Genomic DNA, 22,287 nt, shown 5'->3' with positions numbered 1-22,287 from the left:
GGCCTGGAAAAGAGCTGGCACAATCCATAGACCAGGTGGTTATATAAAATGCACATGGATTTTAACCCTTCACATACAGTAATGGTGAAGTTCTTGGTTCAAGCTGATAGCAGTGATGGAATAAACTGCAGGTTCAAATCAAGTCTCTGGAGTCCATCCACAGCTGGGATGAGTCATTCAGTCCTTTGTAGAGAGCTTCAGTTTGTAGCAAAGTCCCTCCAGAGGTATGAAGTAGGATTGAAGATGAGACATCAGCATTTTATAGTCTCTTGCCATGTGATGTTTGCTTTTTTTGTCCCAAGGACACTCTATCCAGCATGTGCCTTAGAAAAACTTTAGAGTTCTGTCCTCAGGCAGGTCCCTGCATACCTTGCTGAGTCACAAGTGTATCTGCCTTCTCTCAATGGGTTGATTGTATAGCTGATGGTCCTTAATGAGCCATCAAGCAGGCTAGGTAGAACTGACACCAACTTGTCTGGGGTGTTCCCTGGAAGCAGAGCACAACTTTGAAATACGGGCAGCATAGAGCCAATATTCATAACGTCAACTACAAAAATGATACACATCTAGAGATAGCATAATTATAATCAGCCAATCAGAACCTCTCCTTAGACCCTTTACACGACAACGTATCTACAATATTGGCTGCAAATATAGAACAGTGGTCGCAATGGTGATCTATACAGTTACAGATTATGTCAATAACGTCACAGGAGGTGACACGGCATCAGTGAGACTGATACTGGAATACTGCCTCCAGTTTTGGTGTCCTCATTTGAAAAAGATGTTGTGACATTGGAGCTGGGGCAGCAAAGAGCCACCAAATGTTCTGAGGGCTGGAGAAAAATGCCTTCTAGTGAGCTATGAACGAGCTCAACCTGTTTAGCTTATCAAAAGAAGATTGAAAGGTGACTTCATTGAAGCGTTGAAGGGCCTTAATGAAGAGAAAAGATTGGGAATGAAAGGGCTCTTTAATGTAGCAGAGAAAGGCATAACAAGACCCAATGGCTGGAAGGTGAAAAGAGACAAATTCATATTACAACTAAGGCACAAATATTCAACAGCAGGATGATTCACCACAGGAACAAGCTACCAAGGAAAGTGGTAGATTCGCCATCTCCTGATGTCATTTAATGAAGACTAGATGCCTTTCTGGAATGTGTTTGCCCCAAAAGTAGATCTTGTGTCATACAGAAGGTCTGTGATATGCAGGGGTCAGATTAGATGCTCTTCTGGCCATAAAGTCGACTAATTTCTGAAAAACTGAGTGTAGCATTGGGAGCAGCATCTGATGTTTTCCTGTCTAGCCGGCTTGCTGCCTAGAACGAACGCTCCTTGAGTGGGGTGATCCACAGGGAGTAGCTCAAACCTCCAAAGTGCCTGGGCAGGGGCAGGACATTAGCACAGCAAGGGAGGGGTGTGGCAGTGACATCACAAAGTCCTTTTGCAGGACCTCAGACTATTGGTCAAAGGTGGTGGGGAGGTGGTGACCTCACAGAGAGATGCTGACATCAGCCAGGCAGGACATAGGCAAGAGGCCAGGGAAACCTCAGAGACCCCTGTGGCTTTGCTTTAGCAAGTCTCCTTCTCCAGGTCTCTCTTTGAGGACTGAGAGAGTATTCGGGTTCACGAACGTGAGCACCAGGAGGAACCTCTTTTGAGTTTTCTCCTTCCCTTTGCCTGATTTTACTAGAAAACAGCCGTCCCTGTTTAGAAGGTAAGAGCCTCCTCGAGGTTTGAAACCTGTTCAGTCTGATCCATCTGGTGACAGTTGAATTCTAGGCATGGAAAACACGAGCTTAAGGAGGCAGAATTTTATTCTGCACCTGGGATTTTGTCCCTACACCAACCTAATTTCATAGTGTAGACCTGTCCAAAGAATCGCACACACACCTTGGGAGCAAAACTTCACCTGCTCCTCTGCTTTACAGAAGCCAAACACGAGCAACACTTGTAAGGGCCCAGTGGGGATTGGCAGAGAGTCAGGTGTGAGCAAACACGCTGCTTTAAGTAACAGCAGGTACCATGGCTTGGCTGGTTAAAGCACCTGTTTTGTAAACAAGAGATCCTGGGTTCAACTCCCGGTGGTACCTTAAAGACTGGCTTTTGGAGCACCTGGTATTGGCTACTGTCAGAAGACAAGATTCAGAGCTAGATGAACCTATGGTTTAAATTACACTCGCAGGCACTGATAATAGAGTTACTGAAAGTTTGGGTGTTAAGAGCTGATAGGTCAGTGGTCCAGTACCCTCAATGTGGTTTTAGCTGGAAACACACCTGGAGGACAAAGACTCAACTGAACTGATTCAGAAGAGAATAATAACAATAATACTTTCAAACCAAAGTCCCCAAACAGATTAGTACTGGTTTTTCAGTTTGGGGAATTTTTTTTTCCCAGTCAGACCTTGCCAAGGGAAGCAGGGAGAAAATGTTTGAGTTGCCTCCTTCAGAACAGCTTGGCCTAGACACTAGCTCTGGGTCACTGCTCTGGCCTTGCTCGGGTTGAGGGTATTTTAATAATTTGGGCAGTTCCCAGGGTGATTGGAGGAGATGACAAGGATGTTACCTTTTGAGATATAAATTAAGAAATACAGGACTAGAGAATTTTTCTTTTTTTAAGAAATCTGGGATTGAGACATTTTATTTTAAGCAAGAGAGTTCTGAGTTTCTGAGAAGTTTTTTGTTTGCAAGAAGCAACATCATACCAAACGGGGACATGCTTGTCTACAAAGGAGGAGTAATGACTAAATGCATCCGATGAGGATGCGATTTGTACCCATGCATGCAGAGCACAATGGACTAGCAGTCCATCACCTTAACCACTCAGCCGCCTCATCAGAACTATCAAGGAAAAGACAGGAGGAGAAATCTAATGTCAGCAGAGATAGGGACAATAAGGAGTTTTTAAATACTAAGCGGAAGCAGAGGCTGAATGAGCTCCCCCTTCACATCTAGTGAGGAGCTGTGTGAAAGACTTCAGGAACAGACCGCGCTTGCATAGACACACCTACTCTGCCTAGCTATGCAGCATGATGGGGCCGCTTTCCCAAAATGACCAGTTTTGGCTGGTGGCAGGTTACAAATCACTTTAGGATTGAGTGGAATGAAATGTTGTTATCCTTCCTGCATGAGTGAAGGGCAGCAGAACATACCTAGTCGGTCCTGATGGAGGGGTAGGTGGGTGAGGAATAGCTTTCATTGGACTTCATAGAAGTGATTGAGAACGTCATCCTAAAACAGTGGTCCCCAAACATTTCACACTGTGCCCTCTTATCCAGTTGGGGGAGGGCAAAACCAGAGCTTGAGGGATTCAGCCCTGGGTGGTGGAGCTCAGACTTTTGGCTTCAGCCCCAGGCACCAACAAGTCTAATGCCAGCCTTGGTGACCCCATTAAAACAGGGTTATGACCCACTTTGGGGTCCTGACCCACAGCTTGAGAACCACTGCTCTATGCTGAGGGGAGAGAGTTTTCATGTGGGTGCAGTTAATCCACTTCCCCAAGAGGTGGCAGCTATGTCAGTGGGAGAAGCTATATCGGTGGGTGTGCAAGCTGTGGTGTTCACCACATTTAAGAAGTTTAATCAAACCCCATTTTTAAAACCACTTCTGGTCTGGGAATGGCAAAGGACCTCGAGGAAGCAGGGTCTGTCCTTCAAAGTCCTGGAGATCATGAGTCCATGGTCATGGGGGTATAGCTTAGTGGTACAGTGCTTGATGGTAGATCAAGTGATCCTTGATTCAAGCCCCAGTGTTCTCTTATAACCTTCTTTCTTTTTTTTTAAAAAAGGAAAACATTTACATTTCCATTCTTCATTATGTTCAGGAGCTCCACTATACAGGGGTGCTTGATATGAATGTAAACACTCAACATTTCACTGTCCAAATGCACAAAAACCTAGTGAAGCTGTCCATCAGCTGAAATCAGTTCCAATCCTCTAAGTGTATAGTTTATGTTTTCATCAATTAAACAAAGGTATCATAGGAATGTACATTTGAAGATCCCTCTTCTCCAGGAGCTGTGTTGTGCAGAAGAACAAGAGCCACATCCAGCTACAGTTCAGGAGTCTGATGACCAAAGAGCCAATAAATGTTCTGAGGGATGGAGAAAAATGCCTTCTAGTGAGCTATTGAACGAGCTCAACCTGTTTCGCTTATCAAAAGAAGATTGAAAGGTGACTTCATTGAAGTGTTGAAGGGCCTTCAATAGATTGGGTATTAAAGGGCTCTTGAATCTAGGAGAGAAAGGCATAACAAGACCCAGTGGCTGGAAGGTGAAAAGAGACAAATTCATATTACAACTAAGGCACAAATATTCAACAGCGAGGATGATTCACCACAGGAACAATCTACCAAGGAACGTGGTGGATTCACCATCTCCTGATGTCATTTCATGAAGACTAGATGCCTTTCCGGAATGTGTTTGCCCCAAAAGTAGCTCTTGTGTCATACAGGAGGCCTGTGATATGCAGGGGGTCAGATTAGATGCTCTAATGGTCTCTTCTGGTCATAAAGTCGACTAATTTCTGAAAAACTGAGTGTAGCATTGGGAGCAGCGTCTGATGTTTTCCTGTCTAGCCGGCTTGCTGCCTAGAACGAACGCTCCTTGAGTGGGGTGATCCACAGGGAGTAGCTCAAACCTCCAAAGTGCCTGGCCAGGGGCAGGACATTAGCCCAGCAAGGGAGGGGTGCGGCAGTGACATCACAAAGGCCTTTGGCAGGACCTCAGACTATTGGTCAAAGGTGGTGGGGAGGTGGTGACCTCACAGAGAGATGCTGACATCAGCCAGGCAGGACGGGGTGAGGGGCCAGGGAAACCTCAGAGACCCCTGTGGCTTTGCTTCAGCAAGTCTCCTTCTCCAGGTCTCTCTTTGAGGACTGAGAGAGTATTCGGGTTCAGGTACGTGAGCACCAGGAGGAACCTCTTTCGAGTTTTCTCCTTCCCTTTTCCTGATTTTACTAGAAAACAGCCGTCCCTGTTTAGAAGGTAAGAGCCTCCTTGAGGTTTGAAACCTGTTCAGTCTGATCCATCTGGTGACAGTTGAATTCTAGGCATGGAAAACACGACCTTAAGGAGGCAGAATTTTATTCCGTACCTGGGATTTTGTCCCTTAAAATCACTGGGGACATTAGGGTTTGTTCTTTTTGTTTCACCTTTTCCTCCATCCATCCCTCCCTCCTTTCTCTTCGTCTCTTGCTTCTTTTGTCCTTTCTCCTGTTCCCCTCCCAAAACCAGGAGCAGTGTCGGGGTGTGTTTGGGGCGGGGGCAGAAGAGGGGGATGGGCGGCATCGGGGGAGGGGGAGCTCGGGGGGGGGTTGGGCACGGGGGGCAGAGAGGGGGATGGGCGGCACTGGGGGATTGGGAGCTCGGGGGGGTGTTTGGGGGCAGGGGTAGAGAGGGGGATGGGCGGCACAGGGGGAGGGAGAGCTCGGGGGGGTGTTTAGGGGCGGGCGTAGAGAGGGGGATGGGCGGCACTGGGGGAGGGGGAGCTCGGGGGGGTGTTGGGGCAGGGGCAGAAGAGGGGGATGGGCGGCATCGGGGGAGCTCGGGGGGGTGTTTGGGGGCGGGGGCAGAGGGGGGATGGGCGGCACTGGGGGAGGGGGCCTCGGGGGGGTGTTTGGGGGTGGGGCAGAAGAGGGGGATGGGCGGCACTGGGGGAGGGGACATCGGGGGGCTGATGGGGGCAGGGGCAGAAGAGGGGGATGGGAGGCACTGGGGGAGGGGGAGCTCGGGGGGGTGTTTGGGGATGGGGGCAGAGACGGGGAAAGGGAGGTCGGGGGGGTGTTGGGGGCGGGGGCAGAGAGGGGGATGGGCGGCACTGGGGGAGGGGGAGCTCGCGGGGGTGTTTGGGGGGGAAGAAGAGGGGGATGGGCAGCACTGGGGGAGGGAGAGCTCGGGGGGGGTGTTTGGGGGTGGGGGCAGAAGAGGGGGATGGGCGGCACTGGGGGAGGGGGAGCTCGGGGGGGTGTTTGAGTTCGGGAGCAGAAGAGGGGGATGGGCGGCATCGAGGGAGCTCGGCGGGGTGTTGGGGGCGGGGGCAGAGGGGGATGGGCGGCAGTGGGGGAGGGGGAGCTGGGGGGGTGTTAGGGGGCAGGGCCAGAGAGGGGGATGGGCAGCACTGGGGGAGGGGGAGCTCGGGGGGTGTTGGGGGCGGGGGCAGAAGAGGGGGATGGGCGGCACAGGGGGAGGGGGAGCTCGGGGGATGTTTGGGGTGGGGGCAGAAGAGGGGGATGGGCGGCACTGGGGGAGGGGGAGCTGGGGGGGTGTTGGGGGGGGAGGCAGAAGAGGGGGATGTGCGGCACTGGGGGAGGGGGAGCTCGGGGGTTGTTTGGGGTGGGTGCATAGAGGGGGATGGGCGGCACTGGGGGCGGGGGAGCTTGGGGGGTGTTTGGGGGGGGAGAGAAGAGAGGGGGATGGGCGGCATCGGGGGAGCTCGGGGGGGTGTTGGGGGCGGGGGCAGAGAGGGAGATGGGCGGCACTGGAGGAGGGGGAGCTCGGGGGATGTTTGGGGTGGGGGCAGAAGAGGGGGATGGGCGGCACTGGGGGAGGGGGAGCTGGGGGGGTGTTTGGGGTGGGGGCAGAAGAGGGGGATGGGCGGCACTGGGGGAGGGGGAGCTCGGGGGGTGTTTGGGGTGGGGGCAGAGAGGGGGATGGGCGGCACTGGGGGAGGGGGAGCTTGGGGGGTGTTTGGGGGCGGGGGTAGAGAGGGGGATGGCCGGCACTAGGGGAGGGGGAGCTCGGGGGGGTGTTGGGGCAGGGGCAGAAGAGGGGGATGGGCGGCATCGGGGGAGCTCGGGGGGGTGTTTGGGGGCGGGGGCAGAGGGGGGATGGGCAGCACTAGGGGAGGGGGCCTCGGGGGGTGTTTGGGGGTGGGGCAGAAGAGGGGGATGGGCGGCAAAGGGGGAGGGGTCCTCGGGGGGATGATGGGGGTGGGGGCAGAAGAGGGGGATGGGCGGCACTGGGGGAGGGGGAGCTCGGGGGGGTGTTAGCGGATGGGGGCAGAGACGGGGACAGGGAGGTCGGGGGGGTGTTGGGGGCAGGGGCAGAGAGGAGGATGGGCGGCATCGGGGGAGGGGGAGCTCGCGGGGGGGTTTGGGGGGGAAGAAGAGGGGGATGGGCAGCACTGGGGGAGGGAGAGCTCGGGGGGGTGTTTGGGGGTGGGAGCAGAAGAGGGGGATGGGCGGCACTGGGGGAGGGGGAGCTCGGGGGGGTGTTGGGGGCGGGAGCAGAAGAGGGGGATGGGCGGCATCGGGGGAGCTCGGGGGGGTGTTGGGGGCGGGGGCAGAGAGGGAGATGGGCGGCACTGGAGGAGGGGGAGCTGGGGGTGTGTTAGGGGGCGGGGGCAGAGAGGGGGATGGGCGGCACTGGGGGAGGGGGAGCTGGGGGTGTGTTAGGGGGCGGGGGCAGAGAGGGAGATGGGCGGCACTGGGGGAGGGGGAGCTCGGGGGGTGTTTGGGGCGGGGGCAGAGAGGGGGATGGGCGGCACTGGGGGAGGGGGAGCTCGGGGGGTGTTGGGGGCGGGGGCAGAGAGGGGGAGGGGCGGCACTGGGGGAGGGGGAGCTGGGGGGGTGTTTGGGGTGGGGCAGAAGAGGGGGATGGGCGGCACTGGGGGAGGGGGAGCTGGGGGCGTTTGGGGCGGGGGCAGATAGGGGGAGGGGCGGCACTGGGGGAGGGGGAGCTCGGGGGGGGTTTGGGGCGGGGGTCGAGCGGGGGATGGGCGGCACTGGGGGAGGGGGAGCTCGGGGGGTGTTTGGGGCGGGGGCAGATAGGGGGAGGGGCGGCACTGGGGGAGGAGGAGCTGGGGGGGTGTTTGGGGTGGGGCAGAAGAGGGGGATGGGGGGCACTGGGGGAGGGGGAGCTGGGGGGGGTTGGGGGCGGGGTTAGAGAGGGGGAGGGGCGGCACTGGGGGAGGGGGAGCTCGGGGGGGGTTGGGGGCGGGGCAGAAGAGGGGGATGGGCGGCACCGGGGGAGGGGGAGCTGGGGGGGTTTGGGGGCGGGGTTAGAGAGGGGGATGCGCGGCAGTGGGGGAGGGGGAGCTCGGGGGGGGTTGGGGGCGGGGCAGAGAGGGGGAGGGGCGGCACTGGGGGAGGGGGAGCTCGGGGGGGTTGGGGGCGGGGCAGAGAGGGGGAGGGGCGGCACTGGGGGAGGGGGAGCTCGGGGGGGTTGGGGGCGGGGGCAGAGAGGGGGAGGGGCGGCAGTGGGGGAGGGGGAGCTCGGGGGGGGTTGGGGGCGGGGCAGAAGAGGGGGATGGGCGGCACTCGGGGAGGGGGAGCTCGGGAGGGGTTGGGGGCGGGGCAGAGAGGGGGTGGGGCGGCAGTGGGGGAGGGGGAGCTCGGGGGGGGGTTGGGGGCGGGGCAGAAGAGGGGGATGGGCGGCACTGGGGGAGGGGGAGCTCGGGGGGGGTTGGGGGCGGGGCAGAGAGGGGGAGGGGCGGCACTGGGGGAGGGGGAGCTCGGGGGGGTTGGGGGCGGGGGCAGAGAGGGGGAGGGGCGGCAGTGGGGAGGGGGGAGCTCGGGAGGGGTTGGGGGCGGGGCAGAAAGGGGGATGGGTGGCACTGGGGGAGGGGGAGCTCGGGGGGGGTTGGGGGCGTGGCAGAGAGGGGGAGGGGCGGCAGTGGGGGAGGGGGAGCTCGGGGGGGGTTGGGGGCGGGGCAGAAGAGGGGGAGGGGCGGCACTGGGGGAGGGGGATCTCGGGAGGGGTTGGGGGCGGGGCGGCACTGGGGGAGGGGGAGCTCGGGGGGGTTGGGGGCGGGGTCAGAGAGGGGGAGGGGCGGCACTGGGGGAGGGGGAGCTCGGGAGGGGTTGGGGGCGGGGCAGAGAGGGGGAGGGGCGGCACTGGGGGAGGGGGAGCTCGGGGGGGGTTGGGGGCTGGGGCTGAGGAGGGGGAGGGGCGGCACTGGGGGAGGGGGAGCTCGGGGGGGGTTGGGGGCGGGGGCAGAGAGGGGGAGGGGCGGCACTGGGGGAGGGGGAGCTCGGGGGGGGTGTTGGGGCTGCTCAGGAGCCGCCTCGCGAACGCTTCAAGGCCACGTGACGCCCTCTCGGAAACTCCGCCTCTCCCGAGACAGCCAATAGGAAGAGGAGGCAGAGCCCTGACCAATGGGAGCGCGAGAAGAAACCTTCCCCCCCCCCCCCGGCCAGTTCCAGTGTGAGGTTGGGGGCTGCAGTGACCAGAGCCCCCAGCAGGGTGCATCGGGGGGGGGCTGCAGTGACCAGAGCCCCCAGCAGGGTGCATCGGGGGGGGGGCTGCAGTGACCAGAGCCCCCAGCAGTGTGCATCGGGGGGGGGCTGCAGTGACCAGAGCCCCCAGCAGGGTGCAGCGGGGGGGGGCTGCACTGACCAGAGCCCCCAGCAGGGTGCATCGGGGGGGGGCTGCAGTGACCAGAGCCCCCAGCAGGGTGCATCGGGGGGGGGCTGCACTGACCAGAGCCCCCAGCAGGGGGGCTGCCGGCCGTGGGGTTCCCTGCAGCCTGGTGCCATTCACAGGGAGACCCGCAATAGCCTGACCCCCCCACCCCTGTCCGAGCTCCCGCCCTGCCCCCCAGCCCACTGCCTCTTGAACAGCCCCCCCTGCGGTGTCACCACTACCCCCCCCCGGCTGTGTCCCCCCCGCAGCTTCCCAGCCCCCCAGCTCCCCTCCGGTGGCCCCCCCGCACTTCCTCCCTGCAGCCTGCCCCATTCCCCCCCTGAGTCCCAGCTTCACCCCCCGACATCTCTCCAACCCACCTCCCCCCATCGCAGCCTCTGCCCCCCAGTGCCCCGGCCCAGCTCCCCGGCGGGGGCTTGAGAGGCCCCCACCCCCCGGCCGCTCCACTCCCCACAATGGGCAGCTGCTGGTGTTGAGGACGCTGGGGCTGGGCCGGGCTGGGCTGGGCAGGTGCTGGGGAAAGAGAGAGGAGGGGGCAAGGCTGAGAGGCCTCTCCTGTGTCCCGGGGGGGGAACAGGGGGTCCCACAATTTGGCCAGTGTCACCCTCCCCCATCTAGAGGAGACGTCCACTCCCAGCAGGCCGTGCTCCACCTCCACCCCGCAGGGAGGAGCCCCCAGTCCAGCAGTGCCCCCCACCCCGCCCCCATCAGCAGCCAAGCCGGGAACCTGCCCCTTCTCCCCTGCGAGGGCTGCAGGACTCCCTGCCCCCGCAGCACCAGCCTCCCCCCATGTCCCCGGGGTGGGGTGGGGGAAGGGGGGATTCCTTCTTCCCATTGCCCAGATCCCACCCCCACCCCGGGCTGCCCAGACGGGAGCCAGGGGCTGCAGCAGTTGGCTGCTTCCCCAGGGCTACCAAGGAGCCGCCAGGAGAAGGGACAAGATTCTCCATGGCGCTGCAGCCGTTCACACTGGGACCCGTCTCACACGGGGGAAACTGAGGCACCAGGGAGGGCGAGATGGGCTGCGCCAGCTCAGATTGGGAGTCTGTGGGAGAGCCAGGAACAGAACCCAGGAGTCCTGGCTCCATGGGCAGCTTGGGACTCCTCCATTTGGGGAGGCTGGGCGGGCCCGGCCTGTGGCCCTGCCCCAAGGCCTGTTCCACTCAGCCTCCTCCTGCCGAAGCCCCGCCCACACGCCCCCTCCACCCCGCCCACACTCCCCCTTCAGCCCCGCCCACACGCCCCCCTCAGGACCCCTTTGTTCCACTCCCCTGACCCCCCCGCCCACCTCTCACGTCTCTTCCCCCGAGGCCCTGCCACTTGTGCCTCTTCGCCCCCACCCCAAGGCCCCCCCCGCCTGCCTCTCTGCCGTTTGCACCCCCGGCCTCTCCCCCCACAGCCCCATGTGGCCGGATGGAGCTTGGGAAAGGGTGAAGTGAGGATGGGGCCTTGCGGGGGAGAGGACGAGTGGGAGCAGGGCCTCAGGGTGGAGCACAGGCCAGGTGCCTTCCCGGGCCCCTTATACCTACCGCCCCTGCCTGGCTCCTGGCCTCCCTGGCTCTAACCACTAGACCCAGCGGCACTGGGACAATTTGTATAGTGGGAGGTGCTGAGAGCCAGTGAACAAACCTGTAAACCCTGCACAGGATGGAAACCACTTCAAGCCGGGGGGGGGGGGCACCACGACTCGCCCCCACTCCCTTCCCAGTGCTAGCGGTGGGACCCGGATACCCTGGCTCCCAACCCCCACTCTAACCACTAGCCTGCACTGCCCTGCCACAGCTGGGGAGAAGAACCAGGAGTCCTGGCTCCCAGCCCGGTCGTGGGTGGAGCAGGACGTACTGGCCATGGGCTCAGCTGGGCATCACTTACCATCAGGCTGGATGGTATCCCAGTGCTGACCTCCAGCCCCACAGCTCTGCTGGTGCCCCTCACTCCCGACCCGCAGCCCCTTGGTTCCCCCCACCACTGACGGTGCCCCTCACTCCCGACCCGCAGCCCCTGCTATCCTAGTCCTGACCTGCAGACCCACAGCTCTGCTGGTGCCCCTCACTCCCGACTTGCAGCGACTGGGCTTCCCGCAGAGCTCCCCAGTCACTGTGCTGCCGGTGCCCCTCACTCCCGACCCGCAGCCCCTACTATCCCAGTCCTGACCTCCAGACTCACAGCTCTGCTGGTGCCCCTCACTCCTGACCCACAGACCCCTGGGCTTCCTTCAGCTCTACTGGTGCCCCTCACTCCCGACCCGCAGCCCCCTGGGTTCCCCCCAGCTCTAGTGGTGCCCCTCACTCCTGACCCGCAGCCCCTGCTATCCCAGTCCTGACCTCCAGACTCACAGTTCTGCTGCTGCCCCTCACTCCCGACCCGCAGCCCCTCCTATCCCAGTCCTGACCTGCAGACCCACAGCTCTGCTGGTGCTTCTCACTCCCGACCCACAGCCCCCTCGATTACTCGCTGAGCTCCCCAGTTACTGCGCTGCTGGTGCCCCTCACTCCCGACCCGCAGCCCCTTAGGCGTCAACCAGCTCTGCTGGTGCCCCTCACTCCCGACCCGCATGGGTCACCCCTGGAGCAGGTTAAAGCTGCAGGTTGACAGTGGGGCTGCTGCCCCTGTGAACAGCTGCTGTAGCACCGCCTGGGCAGGACAGGGAGACCCAGTTATACCCCCCCCCAAGCCTGTATCGGGGGATGGGAGCACTCACACCCTGGGGCCCCTGAGTTGGGACGGAGGGAGGCCCCCGTGCACCAGGGATGCTGTAAGGGCGAACAGGGTCACCCACCCACGCACCCGAGATCTTCTAGGGGGGGAGAGTGGCACCCACACACTCAGGATCTTGTAGGGGGGGACAAGGGCATCCACACTGCGGGATCCTCTGCAGAGGGATGGACACCCACACATCCAGGATTCTGTAGGGGGGCAGAGGTACCCGGACACCTGGGCGGAGGATGGGAGCACCGAAACATCCGGGATCTTACCTGGGAGGACAGCGGCGCCTGCAGCTCGACATGAGACGGGGGCGGGGGGAGCAGGAGCATTTCCCAGTTCCAGGCTGTCCCCGTCTGGCCAAGGCACAGAGCTCACAAGCAGAGTTTAAAGCTCCAGCTGCCAAGCTGCAAATCAAGCCGGGCTCTGTGGCTGGTGCCTGTGATCCCAGCTCCTGGGGAGGCTGAGGCTTGCGGATCGCTTGAGCTCAGGAGTTCTGGGCTGCAGGAGGCTGTGCCGATCGGGTGTCTGCACTAAGTTCAGCATCAATATGGTGATCCCAGGGAAGCGTGGGGTCCCCAGGGGTTGCCTAAGGAGGGGTGAACCAGCCCAGGTTGGAAATGGAGCAGGTCAAAACTCGCATGCTGATCAGTAGTGGGATCGCACCTGTGAATAGCCCCTGCAGCGTAGCCTGGGAAGACAATGAGACACAGTCTCTTTTTAGACACTCCTACCCAACAGAGCCTGGAGTGGGGGATGGAAGCACCCACACGCTGGGGAATCTGACTTGGGGGGAGGGACGCACCCAAGCAACACGGATCTTGACAAGAGGAACAGCGACACCCACACACCACAGAGCCTGGATGGGGGCAGAGGAACCACACACGGGGGCTAGTTCATGGGGTGGGGGACACACCCATATGCTCCATTGCACCATTCTTAATGAGAAGAACAGGGGCATCCGCACAACACGGATCCTTAACGGGCGGGGGGACACCCACACACTCCACTATTAACCAGCAGGGACAGGGGCACCAGACATCCCCAGTAGCGTGGAGAACACCCACATCCACCGGATCCCTCATGGGGGGATAAGACAGAGGGGATTGTAATGGGGCCCAGCGCACCCACGCACCAGGGATTGTTAACAGTTGAAGGGACAGGGACACCCACACACACTGAGATCATGTCCTTGGAGGAACGCAAACCCTCCACAGAAGGACCTGGTCTGTTCCGTGATGGCAGCCCAGCCTGGGTGAGTCAAAGTCTCTTTTTATACAGGCACGTCCTAGAGATCCTGACTAGGGGGAGAGAGACACCCACCCACCAGAGATCCTTAATGGTCTAGGGTGCACCCCCACACCAGGGATTCTTATGGGTGGGAGGAATGGAGACAGCCAGACACACTGAGATCACTTCCTCCAAGGAGCCTGGGCCAGACAGGGAGACACAGTCCCCCTTCACATATCTGCCAGACAACCTTCCTCCCACTCCCTCCACACAATGTTCTTATCTGGAGGTGAAGCCAGGGAAATCACATGGAGGACTCTTATCTGGGGAACTGGGGGGACCCACTTACCACAGAGATTCTTAAGGGCAGGAGGAACAGGGATTCCCACCTCTGTGGCATGGGGATGTGTCGCCTGCTGGGATCATGGGGGCATATTTCACCTCGTCAGTTCCCTGCCATTGCCTTGGGGGCCCCTTGTTCGCTGCCTCTGGTACCCAGTTTAGCCTCCTTCCTGAGGGCTGAAACGCTTTGATCTCTCTAAGGTCTGTGGGATCAATATGTGTCATGGTGTAATTCTGTGTTATTCGGGGGTCAGACTAGCTGAGCTAATGGCCCCTTCTGCCCTTAAACGCCATGAAAACATTTCCCTGGTTTCCCCTTGTGCCTGACAGACACCACGGTGAGGGGACCGATAGAAAATCCCGCACACAGCGCTCTGGCTCTTACTTTACTTGGGGACATCAGCGATTTCCTAGCAAAGCTGCTGCTAAAGCGCTGGATTTGGGGAACGGTTCAGCTCCGGTTCAGAGATCTGCCTGTGGGGTGTGAACCTGCCACGAGGAGCGGGAAACGCAACCAGCACCGGGAGGCGTTGGCTGAGCTCCGGGCTGCCCCCGTGTGGCCAAAGCTTAGAACTGAGCAGCGGAGTTTAAAGCTGGCGCTGGGAGGGAGCTGAACACGCGGGGCACGAAGGCTCCTGCGTGTAACGCTTGTTGGGTGGGCAGCTGAGCGTAGCTGATTGCTAGAGAGAGGGGAGCCAGGTCAGTCCAGTAAAAGGAGGCTTTCAAAACTCTGGTACCGATTGGCCATGGGACTGCCCCTGTGAAGAGCTGCTGCAGCCCTGCCAGGGAGAGCCGGTTTCTCTTTATGCAGCCCCCCCCCCCCACTCACCCATTGCTCAGGACGAGGGTTGTGCTCAAACATCTGTGCCCCGTGTTTTCACCTCCATGTGAAGCGCACAGTGCAAATAACCTTCAGCGCATCATCTCAGTTCCAGGCTCCACTTCCACCAGCTCTGAGCGCAGAGCTCCCAGGCTGAAGCCTGAAGTTGGAAGCGGGAGACCCTGTTACCAGCCGGGCCCCGTGGCTGGTGCCTGTGATCCCGGCGGCTGAGGCCGGTGGATCGCTGGAGTTCTGGGCTGCAGGGGGCTGTGCCGATCAGGTGTCCGCACTAAGTTCAGCATCAATATGGTGATCCTGGGGAAGCTTGGGGTCCCCAGGTTGCCTAAGGAGGGGTGAACCGGCCCAGGTCGGAAATGGAGCAGGTCAAAACTCCCATGTTGATCAGTAGTGGGGTCACACCTGTGAATAGCCCCTGCAGTGTAGCCTGGGCAAGACAGTGAGACATGGTCTCTTTTTATACAGTCAGAGCCTGCAGGGGGGAATGGGAGCACCCACACGCTGGGGATTCTGACTTGGGGGGAGGGACACCCCCCCGCCACACGGATCTTGAAAAGGGGAACAGAGACACCCACAGATCCCAGATGGGGGCAGGCAGGGGAAACCACACACTGGAGCGGAGCTAGTTCATGGGGTGGGGGGCAGAGACACCCACCAGAGATCCTGGATGGGAGCACCCACATGATGGGGATCTTGAACTGGGAGCAGGGAAGCACCATGTACCAGAGGTTCTGAAGGGGGAACAGGGACACTCACACACCAGGTGTCCCGCAGCAAGAGCTGCAGTCTTGATTTACACAGGGCAGTGATGGGGAATTAACCACGTCCCTTGCGGAGCTTGTTCCACTAGATGATTTGCCTCATTGCCAGGGCCGGCTTCAGGAAGTGCGGGGCCCAATTCGAACAGTTTCGATGGGGCCACGGCAGGGATGACTAAAACAAAAAAAACCTTTAAAAAAAACCCTTTCATTTCTTCCATGTATTATTTACTTTCCATGACTATATAAATAATAACAAAATTATCTATTACATACATTGCATCATATATTAATTAGCCGATTTGCACTTTCATATCAGGAAAATAATTTGTTTTGATAGTTGTACAACTGATTTTCTTCACTAATGTTTATTTTATTAAAATTTATAAATTATTTCCTTATTAATATAAAATTGCCCCCTCCTTCCCCGCCCCCCCCCAGCGCCGCCCGGCTCCGTGGAAACAAACCCTCCTTCCCCAGCTCCGCCCCATCAAAACAAGGTTTGGGGGCAGAAGGAGGAAGAAACGGCACACATGGGGTGACCAGATCACAGCAGTAAAATAGGACCTGCCCCCTCCCTGCTCAGCCCCACCATCACATCCTTCTTCACCCCCTAGCCCCCTGCTGGCTTGCTGCGTCCCTCCTAGTCAGTCCCCCCCACCACCACTCGCCTCCTTTCACCTTCTCCCTCCCCTGTCAGAAACCTCCATGCCCGCCCCTAGAGCCCCTGCCGGCTCACTGCTCGCCTCTTTGCCCACCCGCCACTTACCCCCTCACCCTTCCCCCAAGTATAAAGCCTCATTCAAAGACCCAGGGGTCACTATATTACTGCACACAGAAGTCAATCAATGCAGTTGTAGATAAATCTCTGCATTATGCATTTTTGTATAACTTTTATATGACTTTGTATTGAACCTTGGTAATATGTTATAGCAGGCCCTAAAGGTAGTGTAATTAAGGTAAAAGAAAAATGACTTTTTGCTTGGAGTAGAATAAGATCTTCCCCCCACTTTGTAATCAGTTGCCCTGTTGAATGAATGAGGTGTGAATTAGGAAGGTGTGGAAGGCAGCACCTCCAGACAGCTGCAACCCTTGGAGAGGGGCTGGGAGCCAGACGGAGGAGGAGAGCTTTGCCCAGGCTGAGTGGGACGGAGTTTGGGTGCTGTGTGCAGGCTCTGGGCTGGGGCACGGGGTGGGGTGCAGGAAGGGTGGAGGGGTGCAGGCTCTGGGAGGGAGTGCAGAGGGCTGGGTGCAGGCTCTGGGCTGGGGCACGGGGTGGGGTGGGAGGGGAGTGCGGAGGGCTGGGTGCAGGCTCTGGGACAGAGTTTGGGGGCCGGAGATGGGGTGCTGGGTGCTTGGGGGGGTGGGGGCGGGGCGGGGACTGCCATCACATGTGGCTTCCTTCCTCCTCTGCTGCCCCTCACCATAGCCTCAGCGGGGGATGGAGCTGCCCCTTGCCCAGTGTTTGCAGTAGTGGTGGCTGGTGGGAAACCCAGTCAAACTCTGGTTTTACTCTTTCGTTGATGGGTCACTTTAACCATTACACACCCTTTCCCGCCTCTCTCACCCCGCTTTTCTACTGGGCTTGTTTGCTCTTTTCGGTGGAGCCAGATGAAAACCACAAACCTCAGTGAGAGCAACAGGCTGGAAGACTAGACTGAACCCACCACCCAGCCTAGTCCATCCCAGAGCCCAGGACTGAGGGCAAATGTCCCCCCACCCCCAGGCCACCTGTTTCCACTCCTGGCCTCTCCCAGCACTGCCAGCGATTCTGTATGGCTGCATGAGGCGGGATTTCAACCGGACCCCCCCCCCGCTAAATTCACCCCTGTTTTGCAACCACTCTGCACCAAGAGCACCTTCCTTCCCTGCCCTAGCTGCTGGATGGCTAGAAAGCTGAGCTGGGCATTTGATTGATCTGGAATATTATCATGCCCCCCCTCAAAAAAACCTTAATATCCCCACAGCTTTGGGGGAGGGGAATAGCCCCCCCCCTGAAAGCTGGTCTAATTTATTGTTGTAGGGCAAACGAAGGAGCCATAGTTTAATGGAAATATTCAGCCCCTACAGAGATCTTGCAGCAGGGAAAGCAGAGTTGATGGGAAGGGAACTGGTCTGGATAGGAGCCTCTGTCCTCTTTCTTTGCAAAATAATTTGGAGAGGGGAATCAGATCATGCCGTGCCTCAGTTTCCCCTCTTGCCAGGAAGGGTGGGGGGGGGAGAGAAGTCTCAGCCTGCCATGTTGCAGACCTTTCCCATTCTCCCCTCTTGATGTATTTGGTTTCCTCCTCCAAACCTCCCTCTCTCTCTCACCTGGAGTTCACAGCACTAAGTACCGGCTCGGGGCTTTTTTCCTGGGTTACATGATCCCGACTTTAGTTTTGAACCAGACACAGGCAGGCACCAACTCACCCTCAAACAGCAACACCACGAAAACCACAACACCAGCCCAACATTACAACCCTCCCGGGAATCACAGGGTCAGACACTCACGGCTGGAAGCCCCAGCAGCTGCTCAGGTGAGTGAGGTGCACGGCAGAGATTCCTGTCTCCTACCGGACCGGAAGCTCCCTCGGCGTCTCCTCCAGGTCAGTGCTGGGGGTGGGGGAGGGGAAGGAAGGCTGCAAAGCACATGTGCCTTCCCCCCCCTCCCCCCTCCTGACCTGCAACACCCAGGCGGCTGCCTCTGCCTCAGCCGGCCAGGGTCTCTCGTTGCCTAGCAACAACAGCTGCTGCTTCCGGGAGACGCTGCCAGCGCGGGGCCCTCTCAGGCGCGGGGCCCAATTCGGGGGAATTGGGCAAATCGGCCTAAAGCCGGCCCTGCTTGCAGCCCTTCTCTTCCGCCCTGACTGATAGGGGGAGTATTGAGCCTCCCTCCCTTAGGCCCGTCAGCATCCCTGGGGAACACCAACGCCGCCGAGTGACTTTGGGCCAGTAGGTCAACCAATAGGGCTGCCTCCTAGGCCAGGCTGCAGCCCAGCTTCAGGACTCAGAGGAAATGGAGCTCGCATCCCTACCTACAGGACTCCAGGCATGGCCAGGCTTCTGGATCAAACGTCCCCTCTTGTGCTCAAGTCACAACAGCTAGCGGGCAAAAGACAGGCTTTCATGGCCTTTGAGAAAGCAAGACAGAGCCTTGGAAGACCCAGCAGGGTTTGTGGCACAGGAATTGCCCTCAGATCCTACCGAGACTTCAGCTCAGATTGCAGGATTCAAAGTCCCGAGTGCTGCCCTTACACCATGGGACCAATAGGGAACCCCCAGACCTCTGCTGAGCTCTGGTGTGTATGACCCTGTGCGGGCAGCTCTGCATTTGCTCACCAAGTTGTCATGCAGCAGTTTGCTGCAGCTCCCAGAGGCCTTTCTTAATCCAGCCTGAGAGGCCAGTGGTCATGTGAGGAAGTTGCCCCTTCAGTCCCAGGCAGTACATGGCCCTTCCTAGGAAAGAACAAGTCCTGGGGAAAAAGGTCAAATAACCATCTTGGAGAGATGCCTTCTTTCCTTTTGTGGGGAACTGTTCCCTTTACCTGACCAAGGACTTGAACCCTGGACCCTCAGATTAAAAGTCTGATACTCTACCAACTGAGCTAGCCAGGCTTACACATGAAAAAAGCAAATTTCATGCAGAAGAGAAACTAGTCATGAAAATGAGGGCAGGAAACAATACAGAAAACCTGCTACTCTCGCTCTCTTAGCAGTCCTAGCCCCAGCCTGCTCCTCCATCCGGCGCCCTGAGGCCTTATTCTTTTTTCAGTTAAATATCAAATCCCTGAGAAAACACAGTTATACAAAGCAAAACGAAATCACGAACAGAAATGTCATTGGAAATACAGAAATAAAAAAGGAAAATGCAATTCCCATCACTTTATCGTGTTGGGGCCATTCCTGTATCGAAAGCACCCGCGAAGGTCCCTGTGTGCTTACGAGAAACCTGGAGGAACTCATACCACAGCCTGAACATGAAACTCAACTGCTGCCAGGTGCTGCAGTAAAACCCTTTCCCAGCTGTGACGTTGCACTCCATAGGATTTTATGAAAATATGCTAATGAGTGTGAATATAAAGTGACTGGACTATGCTTCATGCAAAAGGTCTCTTGTAAGGTATCATTACAAAGCTTATAATCTACTGTGTGTGTTCATCCTATTTGTATGAACCGATCATTCCTGTATCTGAAACTAGAAAATGAAACTATAACTCTGAGGTCTTGTTGTAATGATGCAAAGTGTGGGCCATTAATAGTGGTTTGGACTCTTGATGGCTCCTATTAACCAGGACAATTGACTGGAGATGGCTCTGTCCTGCACCATCTGTGAGTCAGGCCAGGAAGAATGAAGGCTTGGGGGGGGGGGTATCTCACAGGACATGTGACGATGTCGCCTGGTACAGGAATCCATCTTAAACCTGGGGCTCTTCCCCAAGAGAGAGACAAAGAATTCCTGCCTTGTACTAAAGCTATATAAGGGGGTGGAACAGAACAAACATGGCTGCAGTCATGAGACATCCCCAGCTACCACCTGAGCTGGAACAAGGGCTATAACAGGTGAAAAGATTGGACCCAGACATAAAATAAGTCTAGTCTGTGAAAGAAGCTTATTGGAAGATCTCTGAGGGTGAGATTTGATCTGTATTGAGTTTCATACTGTATTAGGCTTGGACTTGCATGTTTTTGTTTTATTCTGCTCTGTGAAAAATACAAGGTCCATAGAGAAGGAAAAGAAAATGCCCTAGAAAAGTCTTTGTGTGTGTGTGTGTGTGTGTGTGTGTGAGAGAGAGATGGGTGGGAGGGTGTCTAGAAACCACTCTCCTCTAGTTTCTTTTCTCTGATTTCCTGTAGAAAATCTGAAGCAGGGAGCAAAAACCATTGCCTTCTCTGAGGCTTGAACTCAGGACCTTCAGATTATGAGACTAACACGCTGCCAACTGTTCTAAGAAGGCATGGAAAAGTTTGAGGCTCAGTGTATATAGGACTCTCCTACAGCAGTGACTGGGGCAGGGAAGGAGCCAGGGCTGTGCTGGAAGAAGCAGGGAGCTCTGGTGACCAGAGACTTTTCGTGGCAGCTTTCACAGCAGCAAAGAAATCAATTCAGGCTGCCAGTGAACAATCTACTGGAACTAATGGCAGCACAGGGGGGATGTTTCCAAGCTGTGCACCTACTTCCACATTTTAGAACTTACTCTCCTTTTCCTAGTAGGGCACTTTCCATGCAAATTAAGCAAAGCAAGTTGGGGAAACTACACAGGTAATAAAAACCAGTGCTCCAAATAACGCTTGAATTCATAATCCCAGCAGTAGCCCCCTCTGCGCTAACCAGTTGCACCAGTGCAGGTGCTTCTCAGGCCTTGGCTACTCTTGCAAATTTGCAGCGCTGCAGCACCAGTGTGGTCAAAGCCCCAGCGCTGGGAGCGCGGCTCCCAGTGCTGTACGTTATTCCCCACAGGGAGGTGGAGTACGGACAGCGCTGGGAGAGCTCTCTCCCAGTGCTGGCGCTTTGACTACACTTAGCGCTTCAAAGCGCTGCCGCGGCAGCGCTTTGAAGTGCAAGTGTAGCCAAAGCCTTAGGCAAAGCTGGGAAGCAGGCAGTTATCAGTCTCTGTGATTCACACCTTTGCCTGGTAATTGAAAGGCTGATGCATCAAACCTAATTCAAGATGCGGCTTTTCAGCCATGAGACTCCAGGACATTTTGACAGAAAGAAAATCTCCTCTGTTTTGGTTTAGCCCCATTTGACTCCTTCTGCCCGTCTTCTCCCCCTCTCCAGTCTCTTTCCTTCCCCACTGGGGCCGTGCAGAGAAGAGCCCCAGTCAGTCTCTGTCACAGAGTCTGTATCCCATAAAGGGAGGGAGGGGTTTCTCCAAAACATTGATAATGTGGGGGGAGGGGTGGGCATGGTTAGGGGGAGAAATGATGGAGAATTAACAGTGGGGCCCAGAGAGATTCCCCCAGATTGGGGAGATCCCCTGCTGCCCCCCATCAGCCAGCTGTGGGAAGAACAACTTGGGATTGCTTGGGGAAGCCACCTTTAAAAACACAAGTGTAACATGCTAGTTACATTTTAATAAGACCAAAGCCTCCTCAATCCCAGGGTCACGATCACTGGAATGATTTTGCCTTGATATTTTACCAGCCGCAGACACAAAGTGAGTCAAATTACAGTTTCCGTTTGGAGTCAGTGCACACACAAGAATCCGGAGGCTTTTAATTATCCAAACCTGCCGCCCCTGTCCAGCCCAACCTTCTGATGATGCACCTCAGCCCACACCCCTGCAGGGTTTGAAGCTTCCATTACTTACATTCCAGGACACTGGGGGGTTTCAGCTCCCCTTTGCCCAGAGGGAACCTTCACCCCACTCCCAGCCAGGTTCTTGTCCATGGGATCACTGTAGGGGGGCTGGGTCCCACTGGGTCTTTTCTCTCTCTGTGACAGGCCAGGGTGCAATAACTGGGGCATCTGAGCACTCAGGACCTTCTGTGGGGCTGCCATTCCCCTTCCCCTTCTGTGGTCTCATCAGTCATTGACTCCAGCCTTTTTTCTATCCATCGTCAGCACCATCCCAAGCCAGCTGCACTCGCCTCAAAAAGACAAAGAGTCCTGTGGCACCTTACAGAGTAACAGACGTATTGGAGCATGAGTTTTCATGGGTGAATACCCACTTAATCAAACGCATGTGGCAGAAATTTCCAGAGGCGGGTACAAATATGCAGGCAAGAATCAGTCTAGACATAACGAGGTTAGTTCAATCAGGGAGGATGAGGCCCTCTTCTAGCAGCTGAGGTGCGAACACCAAGGGAGGAGAAATTGCTTTTGTAGTTGGCTAGCCAGGCACAGAATTCCCACTCCATTCATCTAACGAAGTGGGGATTCACCCACGAAAGCTTATGCTCCTGTACGTCTGTTAGTCTATAAGGTGCCACAGGACTCTGTCGCTTTTTACAGATCCAGACTAACACAGCTGCCCCTGTGATACTCAAAAAGACAGTGTCCCCTGTTGGGTGTAAATCACTGACCTCTCTCCTCTCTGAGCACTGACTGCCCCTCTGTTTCCTTGCCTCTC

General features: G+C 57.5%; 2 non-coding genes across 2 annotated transcripts; both read right to left on the bottom strand.

The window, feature by feature from the left end:
• Window positions 1-18,756: 18,756 nt before the first annotated feature.
• On the bottom strand, window positions 18,757-18,829 carry TRNAK-UUU. Its single transcript has one exon. It is a non-coding gene; the product is annotated as a tRNA-Lys (tRNA).
• Window positions 18,830-20,096: 1,267 nt separating this feature from the next.
• TRNAM-CAU lies at window positions 20,097-20,169 on the bottom strand. The gene has a single exon. It is a non-coding gene; the product is annotated as a tRNA-Met (tRNA).
• Between the last annotated feature and the right edge of the window lie 2,118 nt (window positions 20,170-22,287).

The sequence above is a fragment of the Mauremys mutica genome, unplaced genomic scaffold (genome assembly GCF_020497125.1).
Source record: "Mauremys mutica isolate MM-2020 ecotype Southern unplaced genomic scaffold, ASM2049712v1 Super-Scaffold_100089, whole genome shotgun sequence".
NCBI lineage: Eukaryota > Metazoa > Chordata > Testudines > Geoemydidae > Mauremys > Mauremys mutica.
This window is presented reverse-complemented; position numbering and strand designations above follow the sequence as displayed.